Source organism: Bos taurus, chromosome X (genome assembly GCF_002263795.3).
Source record: "Bos taurus isolate L1 Dominette 01449 registration number 42190680 breed Hereford chromosome X, ARS-UCD2.0, whole genome shotgun sequence".
NCBI classification, from domain to species: Eukaryota; Metazoa; Chordata; class Mammalia; order Artiodactyla; family Bovidae; genus Bos; species Bos taurus.
The window spans coordinates 104,009,347-104,034,343 of record NC_037357.1 but is presented as its reverse complement, the minus strand read 5'-3'; positions in this window follow the sequence as shown (position 1 = coordinate 104,034,343).

Sequence of the window (24,997 nt, the reverse complement as noted above, 5' to 3'; positions counted from 1 at the left end):
ATGTCTGTTGGTGGCGGAGGCCCAGACTCTGCTTTACACAGTCATTGAAGCGCTTAAACCAATGGAGAACTCCACCTCTCTGACAGTAGAAATCTTAATTCCATTGGTTCAGGGTGGGATGTGGGCACCTATTTTTTAATGACTTTTTTTATGTTCCCCTGGCTACTCTAAGGGGCATCCAGGGCTGAGAAGCTCCTGTCTCCCAACTCCATCCTGAGAACCAACATCCAACCACCAAATATGGGAAATGGAAGAAATAGATCAAGACTATGCGGGAAGTATTTATGCACCGGGGCTGGAAGTTAGATGCATTACTTCTGTGTACATCTCATAGGTCAGAAGTAAGTCACATGGCCACATTTCACCTGCAAGAACTGCTGGGACATGTAGTCCAGCTGAGTGCCCAAGAACAAAGCAAGTGGGTTAAAGATCGTTCAGCTGATTTCTCCCCACCCATATTGCTATCTCTGAAACATGATTGTTAGATTAGAGAAAACATGTCAGTTATTTTTGTTTGCTTGGATATGGAACCTAAGAGTTAAGAGTTTTAGAAGTTCCCAAGGGAGTTAATGGCACAGCCCTCTCCTGAGATAGTCTAACTGGGAGATGGTAAATGGTACAATGTTCATTCACCTTTGAGCTGAGCCAGGGGTGGAGCCACAGAACCAATGGCTGCTTGAGGTTGGTGTGGTGAGGAGTGGGGAGGGAAGAGTCCCCTAGAATTTGATGTGAGAGGCAAGACTGTGCAAGGCAGAATGGAGCCCAGGGACAAAAGAAACAACTCTAAGGAGAGATAGGGAGGTAAAAGGCCATAACTTCAAAAATAGGTGACACACAGCCCCTGCTGCCAGGGGTTCACAGGCTCTAGGAAGAGAGCTAGGTGTGTATTCCCAGCTCCTTGTAGTCAAACACTAATTGGACAGATGGCTGGGTCTAATACACAGCATGGTCTCTCAGGCCATGACTGCTGTGAACCAGAGAAGAGAGTGTGTGAGCCAAGGGGTAGGGGAGGGGCCAGAACACCTCTCTGCCAATGCTGGCTTGCCTGACGTGGTTGAATAAACCACTCTTTAGGTTCTGGGAGACTCAAATTGGCAAGATATCTGTGCTTGGGAATTGAAGGCATTCAGAAAGCCTTTTCCATCCAAGGACTGAGCCAAAGTCATGTGCTGACCGGAACACATTTGTTGCCCTTAGGTTTTTGCACCTCAAAGAAGGTTAATGAACTAGGACTGATCCAGAAAAGACTGTCTTGGATGTTCCATGAGGAAGAACTTGAAATGTGGGGCATCTTTAATTTGGCAAGTATCTTAGTCAGTTCAGAGTGCTATAAGTTACCACAGACTGGGTGACTTAAACAACAAACATTAATTTCTCATGGTTCTGGAGTCTGGAAGTGTGAGATCAGTATAGCAGCATGGTCTGGTTCTTGGGAAGCACTCTTTTCCTGGTAAACAGAGAGCTCTGGCCCATTCATCTCCTTATAAGGGCACTAATCCCATCATGATGGGGCCCCACCCTCATGACCTCATCTACATCTAATCACCTCCCAAAGGCTCCACTTCCAAATGCTATCACATTGGGGTTTGGGACTTTAAAATATGAATTTGGGGGCAACATAAACATTCAGTCTATAGCAGCCAGTTAAGGAAAGAGAAGGCTTCCCTGTGGCTCAGTGGTAAAGAATCCACCTGTCAGTACAGGAGACATGAATTTGATCTCTGAGTCAGGAAGATCCCCTGGAGAATGAAATGGCAACCCACTCTAGTATTCTTGCCTGGGAAATCCCCTGGACAGAGGAGCCTGGCGGGCTACAGTTCATGGGGTTCCAAACAGAGTCAGACACAACTTAGTGACTAAACAACAACAAAGGAAAGAAATAAACACACATAAATGCCTGAATGCAGCATACCAATGAAGCTCAGACCAAGTGAGGTAGGGGCAGCATCACTGGAAGATGCTAATGAGGCTTTTCTTAAGACAGGAAGAAAGATGTACACCAGAGAAGGAAACTGCCCAAGCGGGGCTACAGGTCTCAAACTTGAGCAGAACCAATAATGCAGGTGGAAAATGGGTGAAGTCAAGGGATGGTGTGTGAGTCATGGGTAGGAGGCTATATTATTTTCTCTTCTTGCCCAACTGAGATAGACATACAGAAAAGCACACAAATCACATGTAAAGCTTAATGGTTTTTTTGGTTGGTTTTTTTACAAATTCAACACATCTGTCCAACCAGTTCCCAGATCAAGAACCAACATGATCAGCATTCTAGAAGCCCCCTGTATTCCCTTCTTTTCACTACCTATACCAATCAAAGTCATCCTGACTTCCAGTAGCATAGATTAACTTTGCTTGTTTCTGAACACTGTATAAATGGAATCATGTGAACATACATATTTGTGTCTGACTTCTTTCATTCAAGATTGTACTTGTGAGATTCATCCATATCGTTGTACTTAGTTGCCATTTGTTCATTCTCTCTGCTCTATAGTTTTCTGTTCTGTGAATATACCATGCTTCATTTATTAATATCTCTTCTCCTGTTGATAGACATTTGAATTGTTTCTAGTCCTTGACCATACAAATACTCTTTTTAAAATTTTATCTATGTACTTATTTTTGGCTGTGCTGGGTCTTCATTGCTGTGCTGGCTTTTCTTTAGCTGTGGCATGTAGGAGCTACTCTCTCATCATGGTGTGCAGGCTTCTCACTGCGATGGCTTCTCTTATGTGGAACATGGGCCCTAGCATGCATGGGCTTCCATAGCTGCAGCACATGGGCTCAGTAGTTGCAGCTCCCAGGATCTAGAGTACAGGCTCAATAGTTGTGGCACACGGGGTTAGTTGCTCTGCAGTATGTGGGATCTTTCTGGACCAGGGATCGAACCCATGTCTCTTGCACTGGCAGGCGGATTCTTTACCACTGAGCCACCAGGGTATCCCCTATTATGAATATTCTTGTAGTGACACTTCGGTGAACATAAGCATGCATTTCTGTTAGGTAGACACGTAAGAGTGCAATTGCTGGACAAGGGGTGTGTGTTTCTTCAGCTTTAGATACTGGCAAACAGTTTCCCCCAAACCACTAGATCATGGAGACACTTTTGAGTGTGAATGGATTGCTAACTGGTTGAAGGGACAGAACCTCAGGAATAAACTGGAACTGTCCCTGGCAAACTGGATCAGTCATCTCCCAATCCACACACAATGGGGATAGTCAGCAGAGCACGCTTCTGAAGAAGACGGATGTGGCTCGGGGCTGGAGGGGGCATTCCTGCAACTGTGTGTGTTCCATAAAGCTGAGAAGCTGCAGATGTCCTTGCGATCAAAATCTATAAACTAACACCTTCCCCTCAGCAAATAATGGGTTCTGGACACATATCCTCTGGCTCAGCCCTTCTTTTATCATTTGTGAGCATTCTCCCAACATCTCCTTCTTCAGCCTTCATAGAAGTTGGTTGAAGCTGAGACTTTTGGCAGGTCCCTGAACTGCACAGCCAAAAAATTATATGCTGTGCACATCTGCAGCCAGGAACATGAAGCTTTCTAGGGGAGATTTATTGCCTCCTTTCCCTCCCCCTTTTGGAAGGTTTCTGGATGCTGCTCCTTGTGTATATAGCATGTGCCTCCGGCTTATCACTACAGTAAGTATAAAAGCAATTAATTTTTCCCCCTTTTGGAAAGCGGAAGTTTTAACCGCACTTCAATACCATTTGCATTTCTGATTTCTATCAAGTTCACACTTCCAGCAAAGAAAGTCCTGCTGATATAATTTGTTTTTTTAATTGCGTATTCTCTGGCAGGAAGCTGCTTCTTTTGCCTCCAAAGCAGAAAACATGTACACATTTGGAGGAGCTCGACTCTGACCTCTGCTGCAGGGTAGCTCACCTTATTGGCATTAGGGAGGTGAGGACAGGTGTGGGAATTCAGAGCAGGGGCCGTCCTGCATTTTTATACAGACCTTCACATATGCTGAGTTCGTGTAAATCCATTGCCTGATTTGGGTGAAGTGGGCAGCTTCTGAGAAGCAAGTCTTTATACCTGGTTGTAATTGACTCACATGTTCAGAGAAATTTTCCTAAGACAGACCGGATTTATTTCTTGCTCACTTTAACTGGTTAATATCCTTTAACACTGTTTCTACATCATTATTTACACTTACAAAATGGTGAGGTTATAAAGGACCGAGGGGACCATATGACCCGATGATCTGGTGACCTACTTGCGTTACAGGTGATAGATTGCATGAGTGGTGTCAGTGCTTCACTCCGCCCTATTTCATGGCATTGTCACGTCATTGCCAGAGGTGGAGGGTACTTCCCTGTGCCTTGATTTGAGGCAGAGCCAAGCAACTTGGTTTGACTAATGAAATGGGCCTTAAGATAGTTCTGAGCCTAGACCTCAAGAGGCCCCACGTCCTTCCACAACCTCCTGGTGCCTCTGCTGTTGTATGAAAAGAAGATGCGCACCTAGCCCACTGGGCCAGGAGGAGAAGAGACACATGGAGTGATGGAGTTGGCTCAGCCAACGCTCAGTCCTGTGACACGAAGCAGAGCCACTGCAGCCTACAGTGTGTGTGCTTAAAGTCACTCAGTTGTCTGACTCTTTGCAACCCCATAGACTGTAACCCTCCAAGCTTCTCCGTCCATGAGATTTTCCAGGCAGAAATACTGGAGTGGGTTGCCATACCCTCCTCCAGTGGGTCTTCCCAACCCAGGGATTGAACCCGCATCTCTTTCACTTCCTTCATTGACAAGTAGACTCTTTACCACTAGCACCACCTGGGAAGCCCCATAGCCTACAATACTGCTGCCAAACTAAGGCCAGCCTCGATCAGCTAAACAAACCCAGCTGCCCCGCAGGGCCATGGTACTAGTTGCTTGTCCTTGCATGCTACTAAGACTGTGGGTATTTTCCCATGGTGATCGTTAACCAGTAGAGACGCTGGCTCATTGTCACACAGCTGGCTTGTGTCAAAGGCAAGTCTAGAACTCATGTCCCCACTCCTCAGGTTTGCAGCAGATACCCTGGGATTTTCATGCGCTGGGAAAGATACTGCTTAGTCGTAGGTCTTGCAGCTTTTGGAAAATGTAGCTTGTAAAAAATCGTTGAGAGAAAACAGATGAAACTTTACATGGCTCCAGGGATTAATAATGTAACGGCGATTGTTCCACTTCTGGTTTGAAGTGAATCTGAACTGGCTGTTCCACCCCTCTCCTCCTCCTCTCTGACAGCTGTGGAGTTCCCCAGGACTGAGAGTTTAATGGCTTGGGAGCTGCTCCAGACAGCATTTGCAAGAGCCAGAGCTTGACTAGAGCTGGAAGCCATCAGTGACTGGAGCTGAGATTTGGCCCTTTTCTGGACAAGCAGGAAGCCCAAGCTCCCACTTCAGTGCCCCCAGACCCAGGCCAGCCTCTGCGAGAATCACAAGGAAGATACAAAAAGATAAACCACCCCATACCCCAGCTCTTTCCCCCAAAGATCAAAATCTCAGGTTTAGAATCTGGCCTTTTATGCCAATGACCCCTGAAATGCAGGAACTTGATGGGGGTCGACATGGAGAAGGAGACATGTCACATTAGAAGATTATATCACCCATTGACACCTCCCTGTAAATAAAGGCTCCTGCCACCCTTTCTGGGACTTGCCACTCACTGACCTGTCTTGCCTTGGCCTGCAGAGAAAAAGTGCCAGGAATCCTTAGAATGCTGAGTGTTAATGTTTATCACTCAGTCATGTCTGACTCTTTGTGACCTCATGGACTGTAGCCTGTTAGGCTACACTGTCCACAGGATTTCCCAGGCAAGAATACTGGAGTGAGTTGCCATTGCCTTCTGCAGGGGATCTTCCCAACCCAGGGCTCGAACCCGGGTCTCCTACATTGCTGGCAGATTCTTTACTGAGCCACCGGGGAAGCCCAGAATGCTGAGAGATAACAGAATTTCCATGTATTTTCTTTCCTTCCCAATGACTGCTACGGCTACCTTTCTCATGGGATCACTCCAGAGGAGCTCTTAGAATGCCAAAGAACTCTATTTTCTCCACTCTTGACATGCCCTGTTTTAATATGGGCTTGGGCTCCAGATACAGGGTGTGTATGAGAAATGGGGGGGAAAAAAACCCAGGCTGTCATATAATTATGTGTAGTTGATACTTGATCAATACCTGCCTCCCATTCTATATGATCAGTTCAGAAAAGTTCGAGATCACATTTATGTTGTTCCCTGTTGTAGGCCTAGTTCCTCCACGATGCCAGGCACATAAGCATCTTCCCTAAGTATTATAGGAAGGGAGGAGTGAATGAACGCACACAGCTGTTCTGGGAGATAACCCACAGAGGACATCTTTGCTCACCCAGCTGGACACAGTTCAGCGTGTCGGGCCTGGGCCAGTGGGTCCTTCGGCATCTGGCTGTGGTCCTTCCCCATGGCGCCATGCCATGCTCAGATTGTCTCAACAGATCAGTCACTGCCGAGGTGACATCTCCATCACCCAGGGTTCCATTGTGACTGGAGGATACAGGAAAGAGACTGGGAACCGTGGCAGCCACAGCAAGTGATAGAGCTTTCCTCTCCCCCTGGGGCAGCCTTGGTCTCTTACTACTGCTTCGTCCTTACCCTGGACTCACTGGCAGGAACTGGTGAGCTGGCAGCATGTGCTGCTCTCTGGACCCAATGCTGCTTATCTAGTGCCTCGTGCCAGCTGGGCAGCAGAACAAAGTCGCCAATACAAAAGAGAGTCCAGACTGGCAGGTGCCACCAACCACCTATAACAGGAATGAGAGTCTGACAGGAGGTGTCTGATAAGGAGATCACGTGGCCTTTATTCTTGCTCACTGCCAGGAGAGGTTATCTGAGTCCAGTTCAGAGAGGATGAAAACAAATGTTTATGAGCACTTCCAACTTCCTCTGATGCACGAGTGCTGCCTTAGGCTGGTTCACCCAAAGGCTGACGCTGAGACAAGGCATGAGTGCAGGTGATTGATTTGAGATGTGATTCCACAGAAGGGGAGAGAGGGAGCAGGGGGGGACCGAGAAGGGACAGAAATCCAGTTTATCATGTGCTGAGGAGATGTGGGCACCTAGTGGGGATCTGCTGAGAAACCCTGGGAAGTAAACCTCAGTCAATGGCGAGGCCGGGCATTTATCCTCTACCTCTGGCCCCCTAGTGCTTGAAAGCTGCCCCCTGGGCCTTTGCCTCCCTCACATTTCCCAGTTGCACCTGTGCTAAGTGAAGCAAGGGCTTCCCTGGTGGCTCAGATGTTAAAGAATCCACCTGCAATACAGGAGACCCAGGTTCAATCCCTGGGTCAGGAAGATCCCCTGGAGAAGGGAATGGCTACCCACTCCAGTATCGTTGCCTGGAGAATCTCATGGACAGAGGAGCCTGGTGGGCCATAGTCCTCATGGTGGGCTACACTCCATGAGGTCTCAAAGAGTCGGACATGACTGAGCGACTTTCACTAAGCGAAGCAACCTCCCATGATGCTGGAGCAAGCCCACAGACAGAACAGCTGAGGGATGGAGGTCTGGGAGTGGGGGAGCTAGTGTGTGCCCCAGAGCTGTCCCCCTCAGCTACAGTGAACTCAGGGGGGTCTAGAGGGTACCGGTGGGACATCCCTGAATTCTCCAATTTGCTTACAATTGGCCTGGAGCCAGAAGACATGAATCCCTCTTCCATTTAACTATGAGATCATAGTCAACTTACCTCAGCCTCAATTTCCCCATCCAGGAAAAGAAATAATAGATTTTGCCCATCCAACTTTGAAGGGCTGTTTTGGGAATCAAATTAAAGCAGAGAATCAAATAGAAATTATCTTTATGTGTATATGAAATCTTGTTCCTTTCATTCATTTCCCACTCTGTGCCTTATCATTTCCATTCTTGTCCTTTTACCTTTAAGGGCCGGGCACTTTTCCATAGCTTAGACCAATCTTATGCCTTTCTGAGTTTCCTCTGCCTACTGCAGTGTGTGACACATAGTAGGCACTCAAAAATGCATCTTTAAAAATATCAAGTATTGTTTTTGAATTTGCTTGTGAACTGGAGTATGGGCTGAATCTAAGGGAGAGAGCCCCAAGGAATGAGGTCTTTCACCCAAAAATTCATAAAGGGAATTCAGAGCTGGCCGGTGGGAGAGAAAGGTGCTGGATAATTGGACTCACTCTCCCCCAACTTCAGTTGAACCTCCTTGTATTTGGAGATGTTGGGAAGCTGCATTTTACAGACTTTTTCAAACTAGGGTTCTATCCATCTGATAACAGCCCTGAGATTTGGAAGGCAGAAGGAAGGAGGAGGCCGCCTCTCTGAGGCAGTTCCAGTGGCCCAGTGGGCTCTTCTCACATGTGTTGGCCGCAGCTGAACTGGACTCTGTGGTCCACTGTCGGTCAACAGCTTTTTATGGATGTGGGTGGCCTGGAAGGAAGTGAGCAAACATTTCCAGACCTCTGGGTTAGAGTTATAGTGGTGTCTGTCCAATGACATGAAAGCTGAAATACCTTTTTTGTTTTTTACTCCTTCCTTCCAGTGATTTTGAAAGTACCTGATTCCCAGTATTAAATCCCTTTCCACTTGAGACATCCCCATTGCTTTCTGTTTTCTGCACTGACTCCCAAGGCAAGCATGCTGATTGGGAACAATTAGTGGAAAGAAGGAGAGAAATGTCCTGTAGAGGAAGAGGTGGGACAACTCTGGGGAGGAGTTGAGAAGCTTGGCTGGCTAAGCGCTAGGCAGCATAAGGGCCTGGCATGCGGGAAAACGTCATTGGCCCTGGCCTACTGAATGCTGAGAGCCCTGGAGGTTAAGAGTAGGAAAAGCTTCTAAACTAGGGGAGATGTGATTGGGTGGCATGATACCCTCATGTAAAGGGGAGGTCTGATCAGAGGATGCCTCTTGGGGCTTCATGGGAATAGGGAACACGGGTCCCAAAGTCAAGGTCTCCACACACCATCCAGAGAAGTGGGCAATAGGAACTCAAGACTGGGACAGGCAGACTCTGAATCTGGTCAAGAAGGACTGAGAAGAATCCAGGCTAAAACTCAAAGAGAAGGGCATTGTTGGATAAGCCTCGGGCCCTATATAATCAGCCACATTTTACAACATGGCATTGATGGAGCTCTAAGTGGGGGCAGTGATGGTTTGTTGAAGGTGTGTATTTTCCCAGAGGTCAGAAAGTAGAATGGAATTTAATCCATTTACTTAACAACAACAAGACCCCTGAGCCCTTGCTGCAAGGTGCGTGCATGCGAAGTCGCTTCAGTAGTTCCTGACTCTTTGCAACCCCACAGACTGCAGCCCACGGGCTCCTCTGTTCACGGGACTCTCCAGGCAAGAATACTGGAGTGGGTTGCCAGGCCCTTCTCCAGTGGATCTTCCTGACCCAGGGATCGACCACACATCTCCTGAGGCTCCTGCATTGGAAGGTGAATTCTTTACCACTGAGCCACCAGAGAAGCCCATTTATATCCATAGTAATACATTAAAAAATGATGAAATATTTATTTTTAGTGACTGGCAATAATAAAATTTAATATTTATTTATTAAGGATTTCAATGTGCTAGATACTCTTTGAAGCATTTTATATGCATTCAATCATTTAAGACTCTCAACAATCCTATAAGGTGGATTCTGTTATCACCCTCATCTTATTCTAGATCAGGAAACGCAGGGCTCAGAAAGGCTAACAACTTACCAAAGGTCACACAGCTAGCAGGATGTTGAATTCAGGTTCGACCCCAGTTATTCTGGCTGACCAGCAATTAACCATACCACCATAAAATGCCTCTCATTTGAAGAATATTCCAGGACAGTTTCAAGATCAGAACTTATTTGTAATCAGGGATTGTTCTGTTATTAAAGAACTTACAAGGGAGACTAGAAAAAGAAATATATTGCTCGTGTGAGTAAATATTTACATACACCAAAATATTTATGTTCATATATGTGAGTACTGCTTTCCACAGGGGGAGAGGGAAATGTGTAAATATTTACTCACTGGAAATAGCTGACAAGTAGTTAGGAAATAAGAATATTTATACTGTACATTGCTTTTGTGCTGTCGAATGGTTTCATCTGGAGTCTGTGCACTAATTCCCCAATTGGACATGCAATACAAGAATCCTGAAATGGTAAATTCTAAGATGCTTTTGGAGGTCCCTAACTTCTGTGAGACCAATTTCCAAATAAAGTTAATTCCAATTTTCCTAACTCATGTTTTCTAAAAATGTACACTGCCTTTTAAGACGTCTTGATTCTTTCCAGGAGGAATTATCCCTAAGCCCTAAATCAGAGGCTCTGTCATTCTGCCCAGAGTCCCACATTGTGGGTTTTGACTGAGAGACATACTCGGGGGACCATTTCTGGACCAGCACTTGGAAGCGGTTAGGGAACAGATCAAATACTGAATTGACTGGACAATAGTGAGAACCAGACAGCACCAAAGACAAGAAATTTTTCAAATTAAAAAAAAAGCATTTTCATATGAATAATGAGGATTTTGAGAAAGAGTATGGCACAATGGAATTCAATGTGTGTGTGTATATATATGTGTATATATGTGTATGTATATATATAATAGGCCTAGCATATATTATATACAATGGGCCTAGTGTATTGACTTTGGGTTGGTGTTTGTTTTCACATGTCACTGTGTTTAACCCTTATTGTGGCAGATAGCCTTGGTGTCAATTGGATGGCCTTTAGCTGCAAATAACAGAAAGACTTATTGCATCAGATTTAAACAACAGAGGATGTATTACCTCATGTAATAAGGAAATCCAAAGTGGGAATGTTCTGGGGTTGGTCTCATGTTTCTTGTGTCTTTCCCTCTGCATTCTTGGCATAGTGTCCTTGGTGAGAATGCCTCATGAAATTGCCTCTGGGAGTCATTTGCTGATACCACAAAGTCTAATAGACACAGAGAGATTTTTATCTTCATACATCTCTCTTTCTTATCTAAATATTGCCCAGAAGGCTTCAACAGACTTTCCCTCATAAATCACTGGCCAGAATTAAGTCACATGCTCATGTCTAACCAATCAGTACCAAAGAGGCTGGACCACCATATTTAAGTTAGTCGAATCATGAGTTCTCTGCCTTCTGAGGACAGGGTTGAGGGCTGATTCCTTTGAAACACGTGACCTCCTTGAACAAGGGGGATTTTTGAATGATATTGAGGTTTGGTAAGAAGGGATAAAGAAGGTAAATAGTCGTGGGGTAGCAACCAACAGGGTCCGTTGCATCTCATTTGAAAGATGGGGGAAACAAGGCTCAAAGAAGGTGTGAGTATGCATTTAGGAAATGCAATAGCTGTAATTCAAACCCAGAGCCTTTTCTGTCATACCATGCTGCCTTAAGTACCTCCAACTGCTGCTGCTTTCGTGTTACTGGAGCAGTTAGGTACGTGGGCACAATTGATGTTTTCCACTGAGCTCCCTTCTCTATTTGCTGTCTAGACAATTGTGAAAGGGCTGTTTGTGTAAATTTAATTAATTCATAGTCATTACCCAGCCACCATTGGCTACAAGCCTCCTTTCCCCCTCCCTCTCCAGCAATCCTGCCAGAGGCTCTACTTGCCTTAGCTTGGAGACCTGCCCAGAAGAGCATCTCTGGACCTGGGCAGAAGAAGAGTGAGGAGCCAGAGAAGGGACTCTGGTTCCTTGGTTAGCACTGTTTTTGCTGTACATTAAATCCCCTACATACAGGCGAGTTCCATGTTGAGAGCGCATTCGTAAGTCCAACAAGTTAGCTTAGGTACTCAGCCATCACAATCAGCTATATAGTACTGTATTGTAATAGGTTTATAATACTTTTCGCACAAATAATACCTAAAAAGCAAACACAGAAAATACAGAGAACACTTTTAATCTTACAGTACAGTACCTTGAAAAGTACAGTAGCACAGTACAACAGCTGGCGTATAGGAGCTGGTAGTAGTTCCAGCTTCATGACTGCTGCTTTCACACTTGCCTCGGGACATCCTGGGCTTGGAGTAAAGATACTGTACTCTACATAGTATTCTACAGTAAAATGCACAAGAGCTCAACCACTTGTAGAAGATGCACGCATGTGATAATGTCTGCCAGACACATGAACTAACTTACATGATTACACATGGGAACACGGATCTTTGAAAGTTCCCAACTTGAAGGTTCATATGTAGGGGACCTTACTGCAGTTCTCCGATCCTGTCCCACATTCTGTCTGCCCCAGGCTTAGATTGTGGATGCCCTGTGCTCAGTCTCTCCAGCTTCGATTGTACATTGCCACTCACTCAGCTGCCTGCCACTCTGGTGTCTGGAGAATATCTGCTCTTCTCTCCTTAAGATGATGTCTCCAGTATCTCTTAGCTGCTGGATCCCTAACTCCTTGACACAGAGCAAGGTGTTCCTCCTTTCAGTTCCCTTTGTCTTTAGAACTTTTCCTTTCCTCCACTTAGGTCATTGTCTTATATCAGATTGTCTTGTATTAGTCTCTTTCCTTATTATATCGTGAGTTTCCTGGGGGCAGAGTCCAAATCTCTTCATCTTAGCTCAACGAATCCCAGTGAAAATGAACATCTCTTTAACATGGCTGTATACATGGCCTTTCACATGCATGGGAGCTTTTGTGTTTTAGCTAATCAAAGAGAAAGGCGATTCATTCACATGTGTTTGTTTTGGTTGTTTGGTTTGCTTGTTTATTTATATTTAATGCCAAAGCACTAGGAGCATAGAGAGAAGGAAGACAGGGAAATGGAAAAGAGGATATGGCATATGTTCTACCATGGCAGAGGCTGCCGGTGGTCTACCTAAATGTCTTAAATATGCTCCCCTATTTCTTATTAACAGAGCCTTCATTTTGTTCATGGTGGCAATATGCCCACCTAAAAGTCTACCTTTCCCAGCTACCATGCAGCTAACGGTAGCTACATGCCATAGTTCTTGTCATTGAGATATAAGTAGAAGTCATTATCTGGGGCTTCCAGGAAAGCTTATATGGGAGACTCTGTGGTTCACCCCTAGACCTCCCTTCAGGAATAAAGAACTTGTTTTGGCTGTTGGAAAAACTGTTGGCAGACATCTGTTGGCTGTTAGCAGGTGCATGGATTGCCTCAGCTGAAGAAATCATCTTCCCAGGACGCTAGCCACCAATGACTTATCAACATGAAGGATTAAGATCTGGTCCCTTCACCCCAGTTGGAGTTAACTCCAGAGGGCCATCAAGCTCTGTAGCTCCCATTGGGCTTGGTTGAAACCATCATCGTGGCTGCATCATGGCCCAACTTCTCCCTCTGCCCACTTTTTTCTCCTTCTGCACCTTCTCCATCTGTTGATACTAAGAGTTGTTTTTGTTGTGTTTAGTTGCTCAGTCATGTCCAGCTCTTTTGTGACCTCATGGACTGTAACCTGCCCCACTCCTCTGTCCATGAAATTCTCCAGGCAAGAATACTGGAGTGCGTTGCCATTTCGTCCTCCAGGGGATCTTCCTGACCCAGGGATCGAACTTGTGTCTCCTGCATTGCAGACAGATTCTTTATTACTGTGCCACCGGGGAAGCCTGATCCTAAAAATTCACCCTAATAAATCTCCTACATGCTAATCTTCATCCAAGAGTCTGAATCCTGGGAAACTCAACCTATGATAGCTCCTTAAAGAGGAAGACTCTTTGAACTTATACCTTTTGGTCTTTGACCTCCCCCTGTTTCTTCCCTGACACACAAATATTACACAGATGGCACAGCAGCCATCTTGTGACCATGAGACAAGAGACAGAGGAGTAAAGCCACACACTCAAATAAATAAAATGAAAGCCTAAAAGCGCCTCCATTGCTGGTGGTATTGTGGAACCATGGTACAGTCCCAAACTGACTGACTACCTCTGAAATTTCTTGTTCCATGGAAAAGAAAGACAAATCACAATTTGGCTAAGCCACTGTTGAATGCAGCAAAATCTATTTCTAACTAAAACAACCATTGATAACGCCTGAAGGCTCATTCACTTAGCAGTCAACAAAGAACCAACATGCTTCTACTCTTATTTCCAGATTTGTGCTAAACATTGGGGAAACAGCATTAAATAGGATAGACAAGGTTCCTGTTCTTATAGGGCTTAGATTTACTTGGGGCGGGGGCGGGGGGGGCGGCGCGGAGACAGATAAACGAGATAAAGAGACAAGGTAATGGCAGACTGTGATACAGGCTATAAAAGTAATAAACATTCTTCTCTGCTAATGCATAACTTGCAGGGGGTCTACTTTTAAAAAGGTGGTCAGAGAAAGGCTAAGAAGGCCATAACACGATCTCTAAAGAACGAGATGGCTTCCCAGGTGGTTCAGGGGTAAAGAATCCGCCTGCCAAGGAGGAGACACGAGTTCAATCCCTGGGTCGGGAAGATCCCCTGGAGGAGGAAATGGCAACCCACTGCAGTATTCTTACCTGGAGAATCCCCATGGACAGAGGAGCCTGGCGGGCTACAGTTCGTGGGGTCATAAAAGAGTCAGACATGACTGAAGCGACTCAACAACAAGAATGAGAAGAAGTAAGTGATAGGAAGATCTAGGGAAAGCATATGCAAAGGCTCTGGGGAGGGTGGGAAGTGTCCACAGAATAGAGAGGAGATGTGTGCACCTGGATCCTAACGAGCCTGGGGAAGTAGTGGGGGCCAGATGACATGGGGCACTGTAGACCAAGGAAATGCACTTGGACTTCAGAGTAATTCTTTCAAATGGGAGACCACAGAAGCAAAGGCCTCGACATGTTCTGAGCTACTTTGTGAAGGATCAGTTTGGTTGTTGTGCAGAATCAGCTGTAAGGTGGCAAGGATGATAGCAGCGAGGTGATTTAGGAGACCAGGTAAGAAAGGACGGAGGCCTGGAATAAGGTGATATCTGTGGAGATGGAGAAAAGTAATGGATTCAAGATTTTGGGGGGGTAAATCCAACAGGACTCACTTGTGGATTGAAGGTAGAGAATGATCGATTAAAAAAAAAAGCAAGGATAAGTCCTAGGTGTTTGGATTTAGCATCTGGAGGAAAGTAAGGTCATTTATCAAGATGATGAACACCTAAGGGGAACACGTATGTGGTGAAAAGAAGAGTAACATCCTATTCTGTGTTAAGTTTGAGATGTTTATTAGAGATTCAAGAGGAAACTTCAGCTAATAGTGTGAAGTGAAGAAAGTGAAGTCTCTCAGTCGTGTCCGACTCTTTGCGACCCCATGGACTGTAGTCTGCACCATGGATGTCTCTCTTTTGAAAATATTTGTTTATTTGGCTGAGTCAGGTCTTTGTTGCAGCACTCAAGATCTTCATTGCTCCATGTGGATCTTTCACTGTGGCACAAGGACTCTCTAGTGTGGCACGTGGGCTCAGTAGTTGCGGTGCATGCATTTAGTTGCCCCATGGCGTGTGGAATCCTAGTTCCCCTACCAGGGATTGAACCCATGTCCCCTGCATTGCAAGGTGTATTCTTAACCACTGGACCACCAGGGAAGTTAAGATCTCTTGTTGCTGGAAGCGAAATTGACTGCTGGTCTCAGCTGCTTCACTGCACACTGAGGCCACGTGTCCCGTAGGCTGCTCTCAGGCAATGACAGAATACAGTGGGTGACGAAGGCAGGGCCACTCCTGCAAGATGCGGGGACATCTCTCACAGGTGACTTTGGCTCAAGGACTCCGTATCGACCTGACTGAACATTTTCTGGAACTCTGCTGCAGTCCAAGACTCTTCCTATCCAAGTGTCCTTCCTCCCGGCACCCCTCCACCAGTGTCAGAAAAGCATCACTGTCTGGAGCCTCTTCCTGCCTTCTCCAGCTTCCTACCTGCTTTACTTCACAGCTGCTCCCCACCCTACATCCAATCCAGTCTGCTTCTTGGAGGATCTAAATGAACATAGCTGGGCAGGTAGAAAGATGAGCCTGGATTGCAGGGGAGAGGTCTAGGCTGGAAATGGAAATCTTAAATATAGATGGTTGAGCACATAAAATCGTGTTACTGGATGAGATAACCTAAGGAGTATGAGTGTAGATTAAGAGAAGAATGGAAGTGTTAGTCACTCAGTTGTGTCTGACTCTGCGATCCCATGGACTATAGCCTGTCGGGCTCCTCTGTCCCTGGAATTCTCCAGGCAAGAATATTGGAGTGGGTAACCATCCCCTTCTCCAGGGGATCTTTCTGACTCAGGGATTGAACCCAGGTCTCCTGTGTTGCAGGTGGATTTGTTGCCATCTGAGCCACCAGGGAAGGGAATACCTCAGACTAAACCTTGGAGTTCTCTTCATAGAGGTTGTGTGCAGGACAAAAGGCAAAAGAGACGTGGAAGCTTAGAGATGGGAGTATTTAAAGAAGCCAGGAGGAGGGGCTTCCCTGGTAGTCCAGTGGTTAAGACTCCATGCTCCCAATGCAGGGGGCACAGGTTTGAGCCCTGGTTGAGGAAATAAGATCCTGAATGCCACACAGTGCAGCTTAAAAATATAACTACATAAAATAAAAAATAATAAAATAATATATTTTTTATTTATTTTATAAAATAGATAAACAATCAAGGAGGAGCCAACTGTGCCACATGCTCCTGAGACAGCGGACAAGATGACATTAGAGGCATGTCCACTGGATTTGGTAACTTGGTAACATGGAGATCAGAGCAGGTAAATTAGTTGGTTTGGTGTTGAAAAAAATAGAGGTCCTGAGTAATTATTGCTAAGCTCATAAACTTGAGGTAAGTGAGGAAAATATAGAGGGTTTGAAGAAAAAGAAGAGAGTACAAAATAGTTTCATCAGAAGGCAAAGAACAAGCTGCCTAGGGAGGCTTGCCACGTGGTTAGAGTATCTTTTTGAGGTTTGTGGTCATACGTTTTAAGTGAAACCAATCAGTCCATTTTGAGTAAAGGTCAACAAGCCAGACAAGGACCAAGCTTTCCAGAACTCAAGGGATAAAGAGCCAACAAAGTTAGGAAAGGAGGTCATTCTTCCCCCATCTCTCTTCACCCCAGATTTCAGTGCAACTTTGACATCCTAGAAGTTCAGGGTTGGCACCATCAGGAAAGAACTCCTGTGTGCTGAAGCCTTGGCTGTGAGCATGGCCCTCAGAAAGGTTGTGTCCTCTGGGAAGCCCTGGAGCAAAGTCCCCAAGGAAGCAACTTGTTCCCATATACAGGTAAGGCTCTTTCTGGGCATTTCCAAAAATATTTGGGGAAAAAAATTGTGATCCTGTAGCCTTTTAGATCAAAATAATGCATTGCTGCCCCTTAGATAGTGAGATGGATAATCTGACATGTGAACTAGGACAGTGCCCAGGTATTTGGTCAAAGGTTAATCTGGATGTTTCTGTGAGGGTGTTTTTGAATGCGATTATTATTTAAATCAGCGGACTTTGAGTAAAGCAGAATTGCTCTCCATGATATGTGGATGGGGCTTATCCAGTCAGTCAAAGACGTGAATCGAACAAAAGACTGGTCTACCCCAGTAAGAGAAAATTCTGCCTGCAGATGGTCTTTAGATCTGCACTGCAACATTGTTTTTTCTCTGAGTCCTCAGCTTGATGGCCTTGGAACTTGAACTGCAGCAGCAGCTCCTCTCTGGGTCTCCAGCCTGCCAGCCCACCCTGCAGATTTGGGACTCAGCAGCCCCCATAATCATGTGAGCCAGTTTCTTAAAACAAATCAATTTCTCTCATCTTTCTTTCTGTGTGCTTTTCTCTGTCTCCATCTCTCTGCCTCTCTGCCTGTTTGTCTCTCTCTCTGTATGTCTTTCTCTCTCTCTCTCTTTCTCTCTGTATATATATGTATGTATGTATATGTGTATATATATATACACATCCTATTGATTCTGTTTCTCTGGAGAACCCTGACTAACACAAATATACATTCTAGTATGACCTCATTTGTCCTCAAAGCCTGGAGAAGCCTAGGTACTAAGATTACATGTTTTTTTTTTAATCTTCAGAACTCAGAACAGTGTCTGTCACATAAGAGCCCATTGAGTATTTGTTGCAAAGATGAACGGGTAGATGGATGAATGAATATAATAGGAGGATGGATGGAGAGATGGATGACTGAATGGATGAATGATTGGAGCGATAATTGGATGATACTGTAGTGGAAAGAGCACTGAACTTGGAGTCATATGTTTTGTGTTTCATCCCCAATTCTACCACTTACTAGCTTTGTGACTTTATTTCTTTATAATAGAAATAGGAACAATGATAAATAACAATATTTGACCTACCAACCACATAGGAATATTGTGGCAATTGAGTGAGATGCCCAAAGGAACGCCACCCTAGATTGCATTCATAAGCCTACAATACTCAGATCAAAGACCAGAGCCCCACGGTGCTCTGCAGCACTGAAACTGCATTTGGAGTACATATTGTGTGCTCTGGAGAGCTGATGATGTTTTACAGACTATGAAGCACTCTGTACCACCAAAGCACTTTTATTATCATCATTATGTTTTTTCTCAGTCTCTGAGCCTGCATCTGAGGCCTTGCTGTAACTGACCTTCTTGAAAATTCCGAGACGTTCCTTGTTACCTGTCTTCCTGCTAAAGAAGCTAAACTTTTGGGACCACATCTTGGGTTCACTTGACTTTGTCTTGTTCTTCAATGGAAAAGGGAGTTTATTGGTTTACAGACCTGAGAAATAAAAGGCTTTGTCTGGATCTGGGAGTTCCAATTCAGAATCTGTCTCCTTTTCTCCATCTCACTGCTGTCCTTGGCGCTACTCTCACTCTCAGGCAATCTTTCCCCACGTAGAAAGATGGTGCTGACCTTCTCTACCTACAACATTCTTTGAGTCTAGCTCAATTTCTGATCCAGTTCCCTTTTCTCTTAAGCCACTCTCTCACCCCAAAACAGAAGCACATGTATTCAACCAGCATTGTCTTCTTACTTCATCTTATGAATGAGGGTCAGACCAACAAGCCGCAAAACTGATAGAATATCCTCTACCAAGCTGGCCCTGGGATAAAGAAGGCAGTGAACTCACTGGGACTCCAGATTGGCTGATTGCTCATGATCCTGTGATAAAAACAGCAAGTTGTGCTGAATCCTTGACTCAGTGAGAAAAGATACCCATGGGCTGTCATGGGATGACACTGAGAATATTGGGTTCTGTTTCCAAAACTAAGCAGTAGTTTTGAGTCAAGACACCTCAGTCCAAGAGCCTCTCTATGTCCACCCTGAAAGGGAAAAGCCTCAACAGTCACTGAGGTATGCTCATCATGTCTGCTTTAAGCAAATCAGAGAACAGCCTCACTCCAGAGCAAAATAATAATATCTATCCACTTATGGAGCCATCAACTGCTTTCCTCTTGTCCAGAAAAAAAATGGGATTGGGCTTCTCATAGTGCTGACTTCTTTAAAGGATGCATATGCAGACAGCCTAGAGAAGAAAGCTCATGTCTTCACATAGCCTAAAGCAGAGCTCAGTAGACAGTGCTCCATTATTTGGCAGTCTGACCCTCACCATTGATCCTGTTCTATTAAAATGACAGTGAGAAGGGCCTGAGAAATGACTTTCCACAGGCCAGGATCTGACAGGATTCTGAAATTGGAACTTTCTGCCTTACTGCCATAGAACAATGTGTTCAGATTTTCATTCAGGGTCATGAGTAAAGTATGATATTGGGAAAAAGTTCCCTGACCTAGCACGGCAGTGTGGGCTTGATCAAGCAGCAGGAAGCTGGGATGCCATGCCAGTGCCTATTCTGAGTACTTTTGCCCTGCCCCCTGAAACTAGAACCCCCCCAGTGGAGGTTGCCATTTTAGCTCTCTATATTAGCAAAGAACTCCAGCACATTTTCTGCTTAGAATGTTAGTGCTGGAAAGAATCTTAAAGATCCATCTAATTCCATGTTTCCCAACACAAACTATACCAAGGAGGGGTAAGCTCTCTAAATTTTCCACCATGGATCAATTAAAATTATATAGATGTAATATATATTTATTAAATTCTTCAATAAACAGTGGAAATCTATTTAAACTCTTTCCCATTCATTTCTTTGATCACTGAAATAAAACATTAATTCACATTAAAGACATTTTATTTAAAGATGAATTTTATAGATTTGAGGAAGTAAAGGTTTTCAGTGATAAATTTGCAGTCTGGAAAATTTGTCCTGGCCCACTGCCAGGTTGAATGTCAGGGGACCCTGAATCTATTCAACCCTTTTTGTTTCTTCTGTGAAGAGATGGACCTGGGGTCCTAGATCGCAGAGCTGGGACCTCAACTGAGCTCTCTGCACACCACTGCATTGAACGCTCTACTGTCCTGGGCTGTGTCACAATGGAAGGCAATAGATATTAATTGATCTACAAATAGATTTGGTGTCAGTAAAGCTCAGCACTCCACCTAAGCAGAGAACAATTTGTACTTTACCATCTGGCAGAACTCACAGTACATGTTTTCAACTTATTGACCACTCTGGTGCCCAATTTCCATCATCAGCATGAAGTAACATTTAGGATATATTTCAGTACAACAGAAAAAAAAATCTGCCTAACAGATTTGCCTTTGCCATGAGTACATTGATAGCTTACTCTAAGTAGTCTGGCTGGGGGCGGTTGCAATATTGGTTCAGCAACTTAACAAGGCCACCAAAGCCCCTCCATGGCTCTGTCCTCAGCCCAATACTTTGATCCTTGGGTTTTCTGCCTCATGGTCTCAAAATGGCTGCTGCAGCCTCATACATCATCCTCATATGTCAGCATGTAACTTAGGAAGCAAGGAAGAGGCAAAAGGCCTTACTCTCCTGTGGCCAACTGTTTTATCTAGGGGATGGTATTTCCCAATATCCCTCTGTCACAGATCCTCTTAAATCTCATTGGCCAGAACCAGGTCATAAAGTACCAGCAAATTGTGAAAGAAAACAGAATTGCTCTAGTTGTCTGGTCTGCTGCTGCTGCTGCTGCTAAGTCACTTCAGTCATGTCCGACTCTGTGCAACCCCATAGACGGCAGCCCAACAGGCTCCCCCGTCCCTGGGATTCTCCAGGCAAGAACACTGGAGTGGGTTGCCATTTCCTTCTCCAATGCAGGAAAGTGAAAAGTGAAAGTGAAGTCACTCAGTCGTGTCCAACTCTTCTCGACCCCATGGACTGCAGCCTACCAGGCTCCTCCGTCCGTGGGGTTTTCCAGGCAAGAGTACTGGAGTGGGACGCCATCACCTTCTCCGAGTTGTCTGGTCTAATCATGATTTATTCTCTGAGGCTGAGCACATTGCCACCAAACAAACCAAGGTTCTATTAGCCAGGGAGAAAAGGGGACACACTTTGTCTGAACAACCATCGGGGTCTGCCACACCTACTCACCCAACCACTAATACATAAAAACTGAAAGGGTTTCCACTGGAAGAAACCACTGTGAACTGATGCTCCACTTCCTTTCAACATTTTGATGCCATAACTAACTTGTCCGTAAAAGCATAGCATGTCCTAAGCCCACAGTGCCTTCCCTGGTGGCTCATCAGTAAAGAACCCGCCTGCAATCCAGACGGGTTTGACCCCTGGGTCAGGAAGATCCACTGGAGGAGGAAATGGCAACCCATTCCAGTATTCTTGCCTAAAAAATCCCAGGGACAGAGGAGCCTGGTGGGCTACAGTCCATAGAGTCAGACATGACTGAGCACGCACTCACACACACAAGTCCACAGTAATCCATCAGATGAGCATCTGTAAGCCCCTCTCTTAAACACACATCAGCTCAGAGACACTGTTGCTCGAGGCAATAGGGCAGCTCCTTCTCTGTGCTTCTAGAACCTTCCACTTTAGCTGCCACTCTGTTCTCTTCCAACCCCTTTGAGGCTTCCAAAAGGAAGTCTAAGAAACTACTAACACCTCTGTGGGATTCCTCACTGCGTCCTACCCCCAGGAGTTCCCTTCATTACAAACTGGGTGCCCAAAGAGGCCCTGGGCATCAAGGGAGCCAATGCCAGAGGCAGCCAGAGTAAATGCCCTTGGGGTTCAAGGCATGAAGTCCCCTGCAGAGGCAGGACATTCTCTTTTAAAAGCTCAGGGGAAGTATTTCTGTCTCATTGACACTTTGGATATTATAAGACAGAGGTGCATGCAGGGAGAGGAGCTATCAAGGGGCTGTCCTGTAGCCCTAAAATCACCCCATCAGAGGGCACTGCATCTCAAGACCAAATGGAAAACCTCTTGCCTCATATGGCCTCTGGCCCAGCCTCAGTCTCCCAGGTGGCCCCGCCTACTCCAAAACTCGGTAGGCCACCAGCTCATTACAGACCCATGTGCAGCCCTGGATGAATGCACCCAAGTCTCAAGCTGCATCCATGACCACGTCCATCTCATCCCCAGGCATCTCGAAAGGAACACAGAGGGCTTGCCTGAAAAATCCCAGGGACAGCAGAGCCTGGTGGGCTACAGCCCTCTTTCACAGAGGGCTGTTAATGGCTGCAAGTATGTCACAGGCTTTGCATTCTAAAATCACACATCTTTGGTGACTCTGAGTGCTGTCACCAAGCTTCTGGTTCTTTGGCGTGGAGTACGCATGATTGGATGGCACGTGAGCACAGCCATGTCCTTCTGGCATCTCTCTCTGCCATGGACACACTTTCTCTGAAGGTCTCTCTGCTTTCCCCTCCAGACCAGGGTCTCCTGGAGTCCGGAGCTGTCATCTTACTTGTCTGTGTTTCCCTCGTGCCTGCCTCTCAGAGTGGCCGTAATAGCTGTTGCATTAATGACGAATGAACATATAGACCAAGAGGGAGGGTGCAGCTTTCCGTGGATCTAAAGGCAGGGTTGAAAAAGAGAGGGAGACAGTGAGCGCCTCTGCTTTCTGGCCGCAAACCCAGCATGATGTCTTGTGGTCCAGAATCAGCGCGTTCTCCTGCACACACTCTGAATCCCACTAGTGCCTTCCTAGCGACCATGCCCCCGGGGCCAGGGCCGTTGTCTGTGTTTGATTTCCCTCTATCAGTAGAACACGCTTGGAGAGTTCCACTTTGTGCTTCCTTCTTCCCTTGGAACTGGCGACATGAATGTCCTTATGACAGCCGCACACCAGCCCCCGGTCTCTCACATTTTCTGCCACATGAACTCACGGCTCTAGGAACCGACTCTCAATGTGGGTCTTTTCTTTTTTTTAACCAAAAAGGCAGAGATTATAATTGCCTCCTCTCTTTCCCAACCCTGACTTTAGATCCGGGGAATTTGAGCCTCTCTTCTGATCCACACGTCGATGTCCTTTTGTTTCCTTATTCTTCTATGGGACATTTCTTCCTGTCTCTCTCTCTTTCTCAGACTGCAACTGCCTTATCCCTTATCACAGGTTTTGAGGGGCAAGGAACTAAGGACAGAGAGGTGCTCCCCGATAGGATCAGGATTAAGCCACCTGTGTGTCCCCAGGGCTGTAGAAGCTGCCACAGGCAGGAGAGAGCCAGCTTTGTGTTGTCTGTATGGTGAGAGAGGCACAGGCTGTGTGAACTGGGCCCCATTCTAGCTGCGATGAAGGGAGGGGAAGGCTCAGGGTGTACTATCCCCACCCCAGAGCTTCTGCCCCCAGGCCACCCGATGGGCCCAGAGCTCCTGGCTGTGCACTCGGGCTGAAGCATCGACTTTTTCTCTTTGAGCGCCTGCCATTCGAAACCGCTGGGATGTAGAAGACACACACATATACACACACATTGGTGTTTCCAGCTCTACTGGAGCCTGTAACACAGAGCTCCCTGAAGCCAGCCTGTGCTGGCACCGACCAGGGTGAGACCAAGGGCTGTGAAGAAGGCGAGGGTAGAGTTGAAGGAAGCAGCCGGTAGCCAAGGAGTCAGTGTGTACAAGCTTTCCGGGGCCTCAGCTTCCCCAGCTCTCAGAGAGGGCCCCCCGCTCCCCAACGGCCTTACATGTGTTTTGTAAGAACCTCACAACCTGTCACCTGCTAAGTGCCTGACACTGTATCAATGGCTTTAATTTTAGTAATTCATTCACTACTCACTGCTATCCTATGACATAGGGACTATTATTAGCCCCTAGTTTCACATAAGAAATGGAGGCACAGAGAGGTTAAATAGCTTACCCAAGGACACACAGCAATAAGTAGCAGAAGGGGGATTGAAATCCTGGCAATCTGGCACCAGGGTCTGTGCTCAAAACTACCATACTATACTGCCTTGTGTGAAATGTAAGTGCTTTATATAGTCAAAAGTGTCACACACATGCATTCTTACAAATGAAGTCAAAGGGAGATGCTGTTGCTTGGGAGATATTATTGAGTCAGTCCACAAACTCCGGGACTGTTTAGGTGGGCAGAGGAAACAGCTCTCCACCAATGTCAGATGGGAAGTTGGTGCATAAATGCTCTAAGATGTGCTCCCCAGCCTCTCCCTGAGGAACCAGAGGGACTAAGCACCCACAGTAGCAACCACTCATGAACATACCTTTGACTGACTGCCTTCCCCTCCCTGCCACCCTTCACTACCCCTTTCTGTGCTTCTTGGATCACCTCCCATAGAGATGACTTACACTTCAATCCTATCTCAGACTCTGTAGATAGACAGGTAATATAACAAACCCCCTTTTACAGTTGGGGAAACTGAGCTCCCAAAGCATTCAGAGATAAAGCCTGGTTCTCTCAAATCTCGGAGTCTGAGATGCCTACCTCACATGGCTCTGAGGTTCCTTGGGACACTGATATGCTGTGGGCAACAAGGGGACATGGTTAAGCATTTTCCCCTGTCAACAAAGACATAGTCACAATTCCTTAGAGATGCAGTCCATGACTTCTGGGAACCAATATCCTACCTGTGATACTGTGACAATAAGGTGTTATTTCCAACCTTATTGATTGCACATCATATCCACAAAACACTGCAAGTTGCTCTATTAGTTGTATAACACTTATAAATTACAACTATGTGCTTCTAAGTTATAGAAATACATATCACTGTACTAACATGATATGTACATACTATGGTCAATTGAATTATCAGTTCCAAACCTTGACTCCTTTGTAGTAGTATTGCGTACTCGCATCCGTACATCCTTGCCATGGCCTCAGGAGAGTCAGTG